Consider the following 12,110-nt stretch of genomic DNA (forward strand, 5'->3'; position numbering starts at 1 on the left):
GAGGACAGAAGAGGCTGTCAGATTCCCTGGAACTGGAGTTAGGGACAGTTGTTAGCTGCCATGTGGGTGCTGGGATTCGAACCTGGGTCTTCTGCAAGAACAATCAGTGTTCTTAACTGCTGAGCCATCTCTCCAGCCCTATTTTATTTATTTTTAATTACAGAAAAACATGAACAATATTGAAGCACGAATGCTATAATTGATGGGACAGAATTTTTTTAAAAAAGGACCAACTGTCATTTAAAAGAAACTGTCCTGGAATGTTATTCGCTCTGGTTTCAGACTTCAGTGTAAGTGAGCCCCAAATTGGAGTCAGTAAAGGTCTGAACATCACTATAGGGAAGGAGTTCATGAGAACACTCAATAATGACTCATCAGAAGAGTCACGTTTCCAGTATGTTTGTTTGGGTACTCTTTTTCAATAAAGCAACTTTCTCAACAGCACACAGCGGCCTGAAGCAAAGAAGGCATGTTCCAAGGTTTAGATTATCATTGCCATGCACATGATGCATGGCAAGAATCAGAAAAGTGTGTAGGAAGCTTCAAATAACATCACCAGATAAGATGTGGAACACCTGGCCAAGTTTGAGCTTTGAAGAGATTTCAAACATTTTGTATATGTCTCCCAAATATTGTATAGAGATACTTATTTGAACATTGACTGAGGATAAAACTCAGCGATAAAGCTTTCACTAGTACACGTGAGGCCCTGGCTTCAATCTTCAGTAGCTCAACAACAAAAGAATAATTGTTTTTCTGAAACTCTGTTTTATTTGGGCAACTTAACTTTGTATTTGCTAATCAAGCAACCCTACTTTAAAACTCAGAAGGAAAAAGATCACTCTGAACTTTCCAGGCTGAACATCTTAATCTTCATGTCATTACTATGCATGTTATTTGAAAAGGTCAGCAGAATAAACAAATTTATTTCTTAATCAAGGTCTCTGTTGGTCTATGCGCACTGTCCTAGGGAGGAGGTAGGATTGTAATCCTAATTATACTAGCAAGGATGACCAAATACCAAAGAAGTATAAGGCAAGTTTCTTAACTAGGTGGATGTTAGCTACACTGAAATAAAAATCAGCTTCATTGAGATACAGTTGATGATGAAAATTATATATATAACTAAACATGTTGCTCACTACACAGCATCCTTTTTGTATGTATATGTGTGAAGACAGTTAAGATCTACTCTCAGGAGACAAGTAAATAACTTGATATTGTTGACACAGATACCATGTTACGCATTAGATCCTCTAAACTTACTCATCAAAAGATTATAACTTTTGACTTAACCATCTTATGCCCTTCGGTCAACATTTTCTCACCTCTCCACCCTCCTCCTCCTGGTGTCTCCCGCTGCATATTCTCCATACCTGTGAGTTCGACATTTTTAGATTCCACTTGTGAATTCATACAGTATTTGTCTTTCGGTGTCTGGCTTACTTCAATCAGCAGAATGTCCTCCTGTTCATCCATGTTGTCACAAATGACAAAATTTGTTTAAGGTTGAATAATATTATACTGCACAGCACCATTTTAAATACATTTATCTGTCACTAGAACACTTAGGGTGTTTCAGTATCTTGTCAATTATAAACAATGTGACAATGAATTTGTGAGCACAGCCATCTGAGATTCTTATTTCATTTCCTTTGGATATTTACCCAGAAGTGGGATTTCTTGAGGGTATGATGATCCTAACAAAATATTCTGATGTAGACATTGAGGATGCATTTCTGAAGCAGTTATTACAATCTGATACTGTCACATATCATGTGAAGTGAAATCAGGATGTGGTCTCTGACTAAGGAGCTTAAACTAAACCTCTGCTAATGGAACAGTAGAAATACATGGGACAGAGTCAGAGAATGGTGAAGACCAACTTATTAAGCATTCAACTGTGTTCTGCAGACCCATTCATGTATCCATTTGTCAGTGGTGCCAGGGGCCAGGGCACTGATGAACAAACCAGTCTCCCAAGGGTGTGCCTTTCTACTTGGAAATGGATACATATGAAGCAAATGAATTAGTAGGAAAATTGTAGTTACAGTTTCTATGATGACTATTAAAAAGCGATATAGGGAGTGAGTTTAGCTCTGGAGCAAGTAAACTTGTCCCCAAGGAGGTGACGTTTCAGCTGGGCAAGAGGAAAGAGGCAGCCTACAGAACGACGAAGGAGAAGCAGCATTCTGTTAGCGGGTAGAGCTGTTGCCGAAGTCTAATGAAGAAGGATTAGGAAGAAGGTGGGAACAAGATTTCTATGGCCGAGGAAGAGGGAGGAGGATCAAGTGGCTAAAAGAGCAAAGGGGGAAAGGAGACAGGCCAGAAGAGTGTTCAAATGCTGCATAGACAGCGTGGGTTTCAGCCAGAGAATGACAGGATCGGAAATAATATTTTTAAGGAAAACCTCTCTGCTGCTACAAAGACATGGAATTCCTGGTTCACAATTCCCAAGTAAGAGTAGGAACATAAACTGTTCTGGAGACAGTTGGGAACCCCGAGCAGGTGGGCCTTCTCTCAAGGAGGAAGGGAGATGAAGGAAAGGGATGGTGGAGGGGAAGTTATACTTGAATATGCCCTGGAGCGAAGTGGATTGGATTGACTGATGGAAAAAAAAGAACCAAAGACACCCCAGCAAATCTGCCTTAAGCTCCTGCCTGAGTAGTAGCCACATTTGCTGAGAAGGAAACGCCGTTGATCATGTGTTGTTGAATGAGTGGGAGTCATTCATTTTGAGATGCCCTTTAATCAGTGTTGTTCTCTTAAATAGAAGAGATTAAATCTTCATAGTACAGAAAGAACTTGAGAGAGAGAGAGAGAGAGAGAGAGAGAGAGAAAGCTTTAGATAAAATTATTTAGATTCAATGGAAAAGGGACACATTTTCTGCATTTCCAGAGAAGAAAAAAAAAATTATTAAGATGTGAAAAATAAGATCGAAGATGAATTGTGGTTGAGAAAAAAGGTGTAGGCACCTCAGGTATGCAGGACCTTCAACTGCTCACAAAAGAGCTTGAATTATTCCTGTAAGCGACAGAGAACCACTGCCAATGTTAAACGAAGAGTTGGGGTAAGTTTCAGTTCTGCCTGTTTTTCCCTGTATGTCCTGAGTGCTTAACACTGGTATATAGCAAATAGTTTATTAAAGGAATTTGTGGAAAGTGAATGAAAGAGTATATAGCAAGTCATATGTATACAATAAGAAAGCAGTGGGTAAAGAAATGAGTGGTAGGGCTCAGATGGAAAGGGAAGACAGGAGAGGACACCTTTTATTTTAAATACAGTTATGAAGAAGCCGAAGATACCCTATTATACCACCCAACATAGTACAATGAAGAGTCAGAGAGGACACATGTTTAGTCCCTCTAGAATGTACAAACATTTAAAACTACACAAACAACAGCTACTTACTAAACTCAACAGAGAGCTTGGTTAATGAGATTAGGCAAAACTTGGTTAAGAGTCTTTAAATTTTCAAAAGTCACCTTTGTGTGGGGGTGGGGTGTGCATGTATGTGTATGCATGCATGTAAAGACCAAGGTCAACCTCAAATGCCATTCCCCAGGAGCCATCAACCTCGTTTTTTCAGACCTCTTTCTCTGGGACCTGGTACTCACCGATTAGCTTCTAGAGGTCAGCCTGTTTTTGCCTCCCTTAGTGCTGGCATTACAAACACACACACCTCCATCCCTGGCTCTCTTATGTAGTTGTGCAGATATAGTGAAGGTCCTTCATGCTTGTGTAGCATTCCACCTGCTGAGCTATTGTCCTAGTCCCTCAAAATTCAGATTTTTTCTTAGCTGCTAATACACCATGCCATTAATTTATTAAATAACTTGATAATTAAAACTTTATGAATTCCAGGCATCATGGTACACACCCATAATCCCAGAAGTGGGGAAGCAGGTGCAGGAAGATCGTGAGCTCAAGGCAATCCTGGGCCACACAGTGAGGCTTCATTTCTAAAAGAAAAGTTTATGCATGTTTTAAATGCGTCTATAATATTTACGCTAGAACTCAAATTGATTGGATTAGTTTCTGGGACCCAATATTGACATCCAAGAAGAGAATGAATCAAGACCTTGCTTTCCTTTATCATCTCTGGCTGTCTCCAGGTAACCATCATGTCCTGAAAAACTTTGCACCATACACTGGTATCCACACATGCGGAGGACACGTGTGTGTTGTACTTTTGTGATGCTTAAAATGGTTATGCAAAAGCAAACCTAAAGCTTCTTGCTCAGCACACAGAGAAACAGATGATGGAAAAGCTGCACTGGTACTTACTTGCTGTTGGCCGCAAACCTCTCAGCTTATACACGTCTTTTATTGGATTGTTATTTTAATGGGACTTTTTAAAGGGCGTTTTAATAGCCTCCTTGTTTCAGCAGATACACATTGAAAAGCCTTTGGAACACCTCCCAGTTGCAACATTTTTGATCTTCACATTTCTTAGAATTCTGACAACCTACCAGGTAACAGTTAGTATGATAGGATGCCAACACATTCCACAGCTGGCAGTTGCTGGATTTGCCAGTGCAGTCTGTTGCTCACATCCCGTGGGTCCGAGATTTATTACCTTTTCCTCTTACTCACCTCTTCCTAGACCCGCTCCCCCCCCTTTTTTTTTTAACTCTTTGACTGAATACACTATAGATGTGATTTTAGGTACATCAAAACTCTGAACAGTAAACACCCAATGTAACACAAAACAAGAATTAACCATAGAAATTCTTATACTATAAATTTGTAGCACTTGGTATAATTTGAATAATTTCTATATAGCTCATTGAGTGCAAAGATATTGCTTTTCTTCTAAACATATTCTGGGATATGTCATTCTCAAACTGCCCCTAGACACCGATGGCTCATAAGCAGTATCCATCCCTAAGAAGCTAAACCCCTCAGAATGATTCTATGGAGGTCACTAAATTTCTCTCCTCCCAAACAAGAATGACAGGAAGAGAAAGGAAGGAAATAATTTTAAAACTGCCCTTTGGGTGACATAATAATGGGTAGATAAGTGTAAGGCCCTTTAACATAGAGTTGGTTTCTTTTCTGTTAGATGTTGTCTTCATTCTGGGAGAGGAAACAGAAAAGTCAGGCTATGACATTAAGCAATACTCTGTCAGACAATGGAAACACCCACCTTTTATTCCATTTTTTTAGGCTGTAAGAGCAAAGGAATCCAAAAGGATTGTGGAAACTGGCACACCTACTAGGCAAGGCTTTCTAAGACAGCGGGTGGTATAATGTAGCCCTTCCTTCACTTGTGCTGCAAAGATTTGTTGGGCACTAATTTTGAGCCTTACACTGAGCTACGAACTTAATGTATAAAGATAAAAATAGGATGACTTCAAGTAAGTCAACTTGAAGAAGAGAAGAGCCACAGAGAGATAAAAATAAAAATACAATCATAGCTGTACATGCTCTCACCTTTCAGAGTATAAAAGAAGGGTGCTTAGCCCAGCTAGGGGTGGCTGTGGAGAATGACTCCTGAATAGAACTGTTAATAATGAGGAGTTGGCCAGTTGATGCAGGTCACGTTGGAGCACAGAAGGCTGTGAAGAACACATAAGAAAATCACTGAGCTGAGCACCCATACGATGGGTCTGGAATTCGTCACACACTGCAGTGTTTCTGTTTTATTCAGTGTGTGAGTTGTGGACAAAGGGAAATTAGGCTGAAAGGCAGGCAGTGACCAGCACAGAAGGCCTGGAGTTTATCAAAAAGATTTGTGCTGTACAACTCGCTACCACTAGCCACAGATAGCTGTTTAAATTTAAATGAAGCAATATTTTAAAAAATTACAAATTTCGTTCTTCAGCCGCACTAGTCAGATTTTGTGGGCTTGATAACCACATAAAGTCAGAGGCTACCAGAGGAAAAAATGATAAAACTTTTCCCCGTTGTGTGAAGTTCCACTTGACAGTTTCAAACCCATGAGGCATTTTATACAGAAAAATCAGACTTGGGTCTGAGATTCTCATTGTTGACCTTGAAGGTCAAATCCAAAAGCATATGGCTGGTGACAGGAGCTCCTTTAGAGAGGCCTGTTTAATGGTTCATAGAATTTCCATTCTAGTCAAGCAAGACAGAGGGAAACATTAGTAAGGGAAATTCATGCTGGAGTCCAATGAGTGTAACGGATACAAAGACTAGAGAGAGGTTTGAGGGGCCGTTGATGGGTCAGAACTGTAAGTAGAGTGTATACATCTTGGAAGGAAGTCCTCAAAGAGGAGGGAGTGTAGGTACCTGGAGCAGAGCGCTGCAGTGGGCAGGAATGTCAACGGTGAGCTGTGATTCAATGGCCTCACCTATGTCAGATGCATTTGCATCATGGAATAAAATTCTATATTTTTTTATCTCATTGTATCAGTCATAGTTCTGTACAAAGGTAGAGCAAATAGATGATAGATACATAGATGATTGCTAGATGGATGAACAGTTACATAGAGGATGGATACATACATAGATATGTGGATACATATATGTATGCATCAAGAAACCTTTTTAAAGGAATTGACTCATAATTTTGCAATCATGGGATTGGACAGTCTAGAATTCAGAAGGCAAGCAGGTAAGCAGGGAGCTCAGCCAGGGATTAATACTGAGGCAGAATCTCTCCTCTGAATTTTTGCTCTTAAGACTTCGAACTGATTGGAGGAAGTCCAATAACATTACTGACAATTTACTTCACTTAAAATCAACTGTGTATGATAACCATGCCTACAAAATGCCTGAACGACATCTAGACTAATGTGTAACTCAGTAACTGTGTGCTATATCCTAGCAAAGCTGTTGCCTCAACCAAGCACCATACTCACCTAATCTTTGTTTCTTAGATGAGGAAGTTGAGGTTTAAGACTACAATCCCTGTACAGATTTATTCATAGAAAAGAGGAAGACTAATTTATCTCTAAGTCATCAAATCTAGTACCAAGTACAGCAAGTCTAGTACCCTTTCCACAACATTATCAACGTAATCCAGACAAACACGTCTAACTCGAGCCAATACAACCGCTGTTTTGTTACATACAGTAGATTCAAGATTAAAAGAGTTGTACACTTATTTTATTTAGTTCACACTAGAACTACCTTCTTGAATGAACCTGAAACTCCCCTGAGAAGATGCCTTTATCCTCCACATGCTATTTCCACATTGTATAGGGGCATACTTATGGTAAGAATAAATTTATTAATAAACTAAAAGGGTAAGTACAACAAATGAGTCCATTAGAGTGATTTTCATAGGAAGAAAAGAAATGTAATTCTAATTTTTCCTTAGAATTAAGTTACCATAAGTTCATCTGGCCACCCACATAGTTTCTTGGGACTACACAGAAAGTCACTGTCACTGTGTTTAGAATGTCACCTTGAGAAGATACCAAGGAAAACAGACCAAGTAAGAGAAGTCCTGCTGGAGCAAACCTTTTACTTGTGTTATAAGTTTAAATAAATCTAATTAACTCAAAACCATTCTTAAGTATAAAATCGAGGCTTTGTATCACATATAATAATTATCGAGTTGGGATTCCTCCTTACTCTGTGGTCACATTTCATGAACTACCACTGTTCCTACACCTCCACTAATACTCATGATGCGGTCTCATTATGCCCCAAACTAGATGTTTTTCATCATCTAACATGGGTGTGAGAACATCTAATTTTCAACTTCAGTCCAGTTTGATTCAAATGCAAGCTTATAAAATATTTATCATTTGATAATTGCAAAGCAATTTATCCCAAGCCACATGAAGCAGTTAATATAACTTTAGATAATTATATCTGATTCATAGCTGAATATAACATGATCTTCCAAATTTAGAATATATCCTCTACTCATTATTTTAAATTATTAAATATTTCATGTTTAGGAGATCTGTTTAGTCAAGAACTAAAAAAAAATATTCAATTACCTATAAAATAGTATAATTTCCCTTTTATTCGGTTTAATACTCTCTTTTGTCTTTTTGAGACAGGGTCTCCCTGTAGCCCCAGGTGGTGTTGAACTCCCTAAGATCTCACAGAGATTCACCTGGCCTCTGCAGCCCAAGCTCAGGGATTAAAGGTGTGTGCCAGTTTAAAACTTTCCTATGTTAAATTACACCTACTTTTTAAAATTAAAAACTATTTTTATTTGCTTAAATTTTAATATTTATTTTTAAGTGTGTGTATATGTGTGGGGTGGAGGTGGGTTTGTGCCTGGGTGTGGGGTCATCCACTGGGGTAGAGGCAACATACTAGTAGCCACACCCTCAAAGAAAAGTAACTTGCCCTCTCCCAGCAGTCATCAACTGCCAACAGCTGGGGTAGGCCCTTAGGAGGGCCTCCTTCCTCCACGCTGGAGTTTTTACCTGGCTTATTCTTGTGCAGATAAACACAACATTGTGAGTTCATGAGTGCAGTGGCCATGCGATGCCCGGAGGACAGAATTTCATAGCTCTTACATTATCTCCACCCCATCTTCCACTGATGTTCCCTGAGCCTTGGCAGTGGAGGTGGTTGATATAGACATAGACGTCCATACCACTTATTCTTGGCACTGTGAATAATTATGAGTCTCTGTGTTTATCACCAACAGGTGTTAAATGTTTACTTTTTTTGCTTTCAGAATTTATTAAACCTTCTGTTTCATCTCTACATTGTATGCTTTTTTGATTATTCAGAGGCCTCATCTTCCTTGTGAGTTACTTTGCTAGCAAAACCTTTAAAATTTAAATTCTTCGTTTATACAGCATCTTTGATTCCCTAATATTAGTCTTAATAAAAGTGGCATGTTTCCTTCTTAGTTCTTCTCTCACTTTTATCTCCTCACTATATTTTGTTGATATATTTGTATTTATACATATGTAGATAGTTATCTTTACCTCATTCTTTACCTTATACAGTTAAATATTCTTACAGTACTATTGTTTCAATGGTGAATTCTAAACAATTTGTCTTACCCTGAACTATAAACAAAATCAGTGCAATGACACCATTTAGTCACTCTCTTCTTTTTCCCTCTTATTATTATTACTTGTGTCATTCCTATATTTTCAAAATGTCTAACATTTATATCATGTTTATAAGCATACTCTATTAGATTATGTTTTATATTTTTAACCTTTTGCATGTATTTATTGGGTATGTATGTGCATATGTGTGCCATAGCACATCTGTGGAGGTTAGAGGGCAGTCTGCAGAAGTTGGTTTTCTTCTACCATGTGAATTCCAGGGATCTAACCCAGGTCTCCAGGCTTGGCAGTCAGAACCTTTAACCTGCTGGGCCCCAGAAGATTTCATCATAGTGAAGATATAACTCTTGGTTATTTAATTTATAATGTAGAAGGTGGTCCAAAATAGACCTAGGGAATTTGACTTCTAACGTTCAAAATGTGTTTATGTTGCCTTTCTACTTGAACAGGAATAGATGGGTAGATATTATTCAGTTATAGTTTTCTTTTGACAACATTTTATTGATGGTATTTAGATCCCATCCCCTATCCCGCCCAATTTAATGTACTCTAATACACACACACACACACACACACACACACACACACACACACACATACATACACACACATACACACACACGGCCTATAGAGCCTAACTGGGTCCTCAAATGTCCATCGGTGTGAGTTCATCCACTGGAGCCTAGTCAGCCTACCAAGAGTCCCATCCTTGAAAGAGATTGTCTCTCCCCCTCCCAGTAGTCATCAGTTGCCAAAAGTTCCTTAGGTTGGGTTGGTATTTCAATTATATGTGTGTACATTTACATACATGTACAATCTATAACATACCTCTGTTATTTATTTTGGACAGACCTGAGGCCAGCTCTACACAAATTTAATTACTAATACTTCATGACATGTTTACATATCTAGTATGCATATTGTCCAAACATCTACCTACATATCCTGTCTCACTATTACTTTTTAAAAAAAAATACGCTTTTAATTTATTCTTTGAAAATTTAATACATGGATACAATGTATCTGACTCTTCAAAAAACATTCTTTTGAAGTACTGTAATGGTTTAGTGTCATTGCCATCATAACACACGTTTTACGGGCAAAGAAAAACCTCTACATATTCAGTGTTCTCATAGTGACCATCATATGTTTTATTATGTTGTGATACCATGGTACCCTCTGGACATTTGTACTTAAACTAATATTGTGGGATGTCTCACCTAAAAACTAGGTCATGTCAAAAAACAACATTTGAAAAACATTATCTGTTTTACTCATCTCTTGCAGATTCACAATGACTGTGAACATACAAAACCAGAGAGAGACATTTCATGGTTAAGAAATGAAATGTTGTTTAGTCCAATGGTCCCTAAATGTTTTACTTAACCATTATTAGCAAGCCAGCAAAATGACTGTCAGGCCTTCTATGTTCAAAGCATGACATTTCCTTTTGGTTACTCTAAGTCCTTTTTCACCAGTCTTGTCTACAATGCCAATTAATCGCCAGATAAGTTGTAATGCATAGCAGTGTCTCTAGTTGGCAAAGACAGATGGCTAGAGGCAGGGCAGAGATGCTCAATTTGTGCTATGTCAGACTCATCAAATAGGTTTCCATTCCTTCATGTTGAAAAGTTAATGGAGTGAGCAGCAGAGGAAATGGAGACACTGGACAGGGTGTCCAAGTCTTCTGAGAAACTGTCTGCAGCCCACAGAAAGTGGGTCATTTCACCACTGAGGTGTGGCTCTGGGTGGCACTTCATAGACAGGGTGGTGAGGGAACAGACCCCTCATTCATCCTAGGGAAGATAGTGTTTTTCCTCTCTTGTGATAGATTCACACTGGCCCAGCAGCATTTCTGGTTAGGCGTGACTTCCTGAGGGATTTTCTCTGAATTCACAGAAGGTTCCCTGCATCCCAGGGAAAGCCTGACTCACACGCAGTTCTGTCAGGGTGGGGCTGGCATGACTTGGCTGAACTTAGATGACAGTAATTTTCAGTGTAAAATCAACTGCCTTCAGGAGAAATGGAAGACCAAGACATTGAAGAGGCCCCAGGCATGCCGACAGGGGCAGTTGGACTTCCTCACTGTCTCCTCAGTGGTGCCACTGGATGACCCTTCAGGAGCCTTGGAAAGTATAGTTTCCTCAACAACTTCCTATTTCCCTCAGCAGCCTCTCCAACATGCTCATTTCCCAGATATCCTAATAGCTGATACAGTCATAAAATTCACAGTGCTGCAAACAGCTGGATCCCAGCATGGAGCTGGCTCCTCTACTTTCCACATTAGTCCTCAGCTCCAGCACAAAATTACTATAGCTTCCTTTTAATACCGTATCCTGTCTTTATCACTTAAGAGTCGAGAACAATCTCATTGTATTTCATGCCACCCTGGAAGAGGAATGTAAAGTCCCACACACTGTCACTCAGGTGCCAACACAAACACATATCTAATTTCTGTAAACAAGCTGAGTGATGGGGCTGTCTGGTCCATAAGTAGCCTCAAGGAAGCTAAGGGTTTGTTTGCTATTCCCGAAAGCAAACAGTAGCCAGACGCCTGATAAAAAGGCCATTACAGGTTGACCCTGAGGTTGGTCAGGAAAGTAAGTTGGTGAGTCACAGAGAGAAGGGAGAGAGACATAAAGGGACAATTTGCCAAGATGTTGGAATTCAGGTCAAACTCTTAAAAGTTGAGTGACTCTAGGCAATTGATTTACTTCATCTAATCATCTAATCCTCAGTCCCCTGCGACAGGACCACAGGGTTCCTGCTCCCTAGGAATCTCATGATAATTAAGAGAGTTGGTGCATGATTAGTGTAAACGACCCAGTGTCATGTTCAGGAAATATTATAAATGTGGCAATAACCATGGCCTATCAGAGGTGACTGAAACTTTCCAAATGTGATATCCATGAGTGGTTTCCTGGCAAAGGTTCATAACTTTCACCAAGAGTTCTCCAGATAATTTTTAAACACCCATGGAATAATAGAAAGCATTTGAGCCAGGCAGGGTGGCACATACCTTTAATCCCAGCACTCGGGAGGCAGCAGCAGAGGCAGGAAGATCTCTGTGAATTCAAGGCCAGCCTGGTCTACATTCTACATAGTGAATTCCAGGACAGCTGGGGCTACATGGAGACCCTGTCTCAAAA

This window comes from Nannospalax galili, unplaced genomic scaffold, assembly GCF_000622305.1.
Source record: "Nannospalax galili isolate Female #2095 unplaced genomic scaffold, S.galili_v1.0 scaffold423, whole genome shotgun sequence".
Lineage (NCBI taxonomy): Eukaryota > Metazoa > Chordata > Mammalia > Rodentia > Spalacidae > Nannospalax > Nannospalax galili.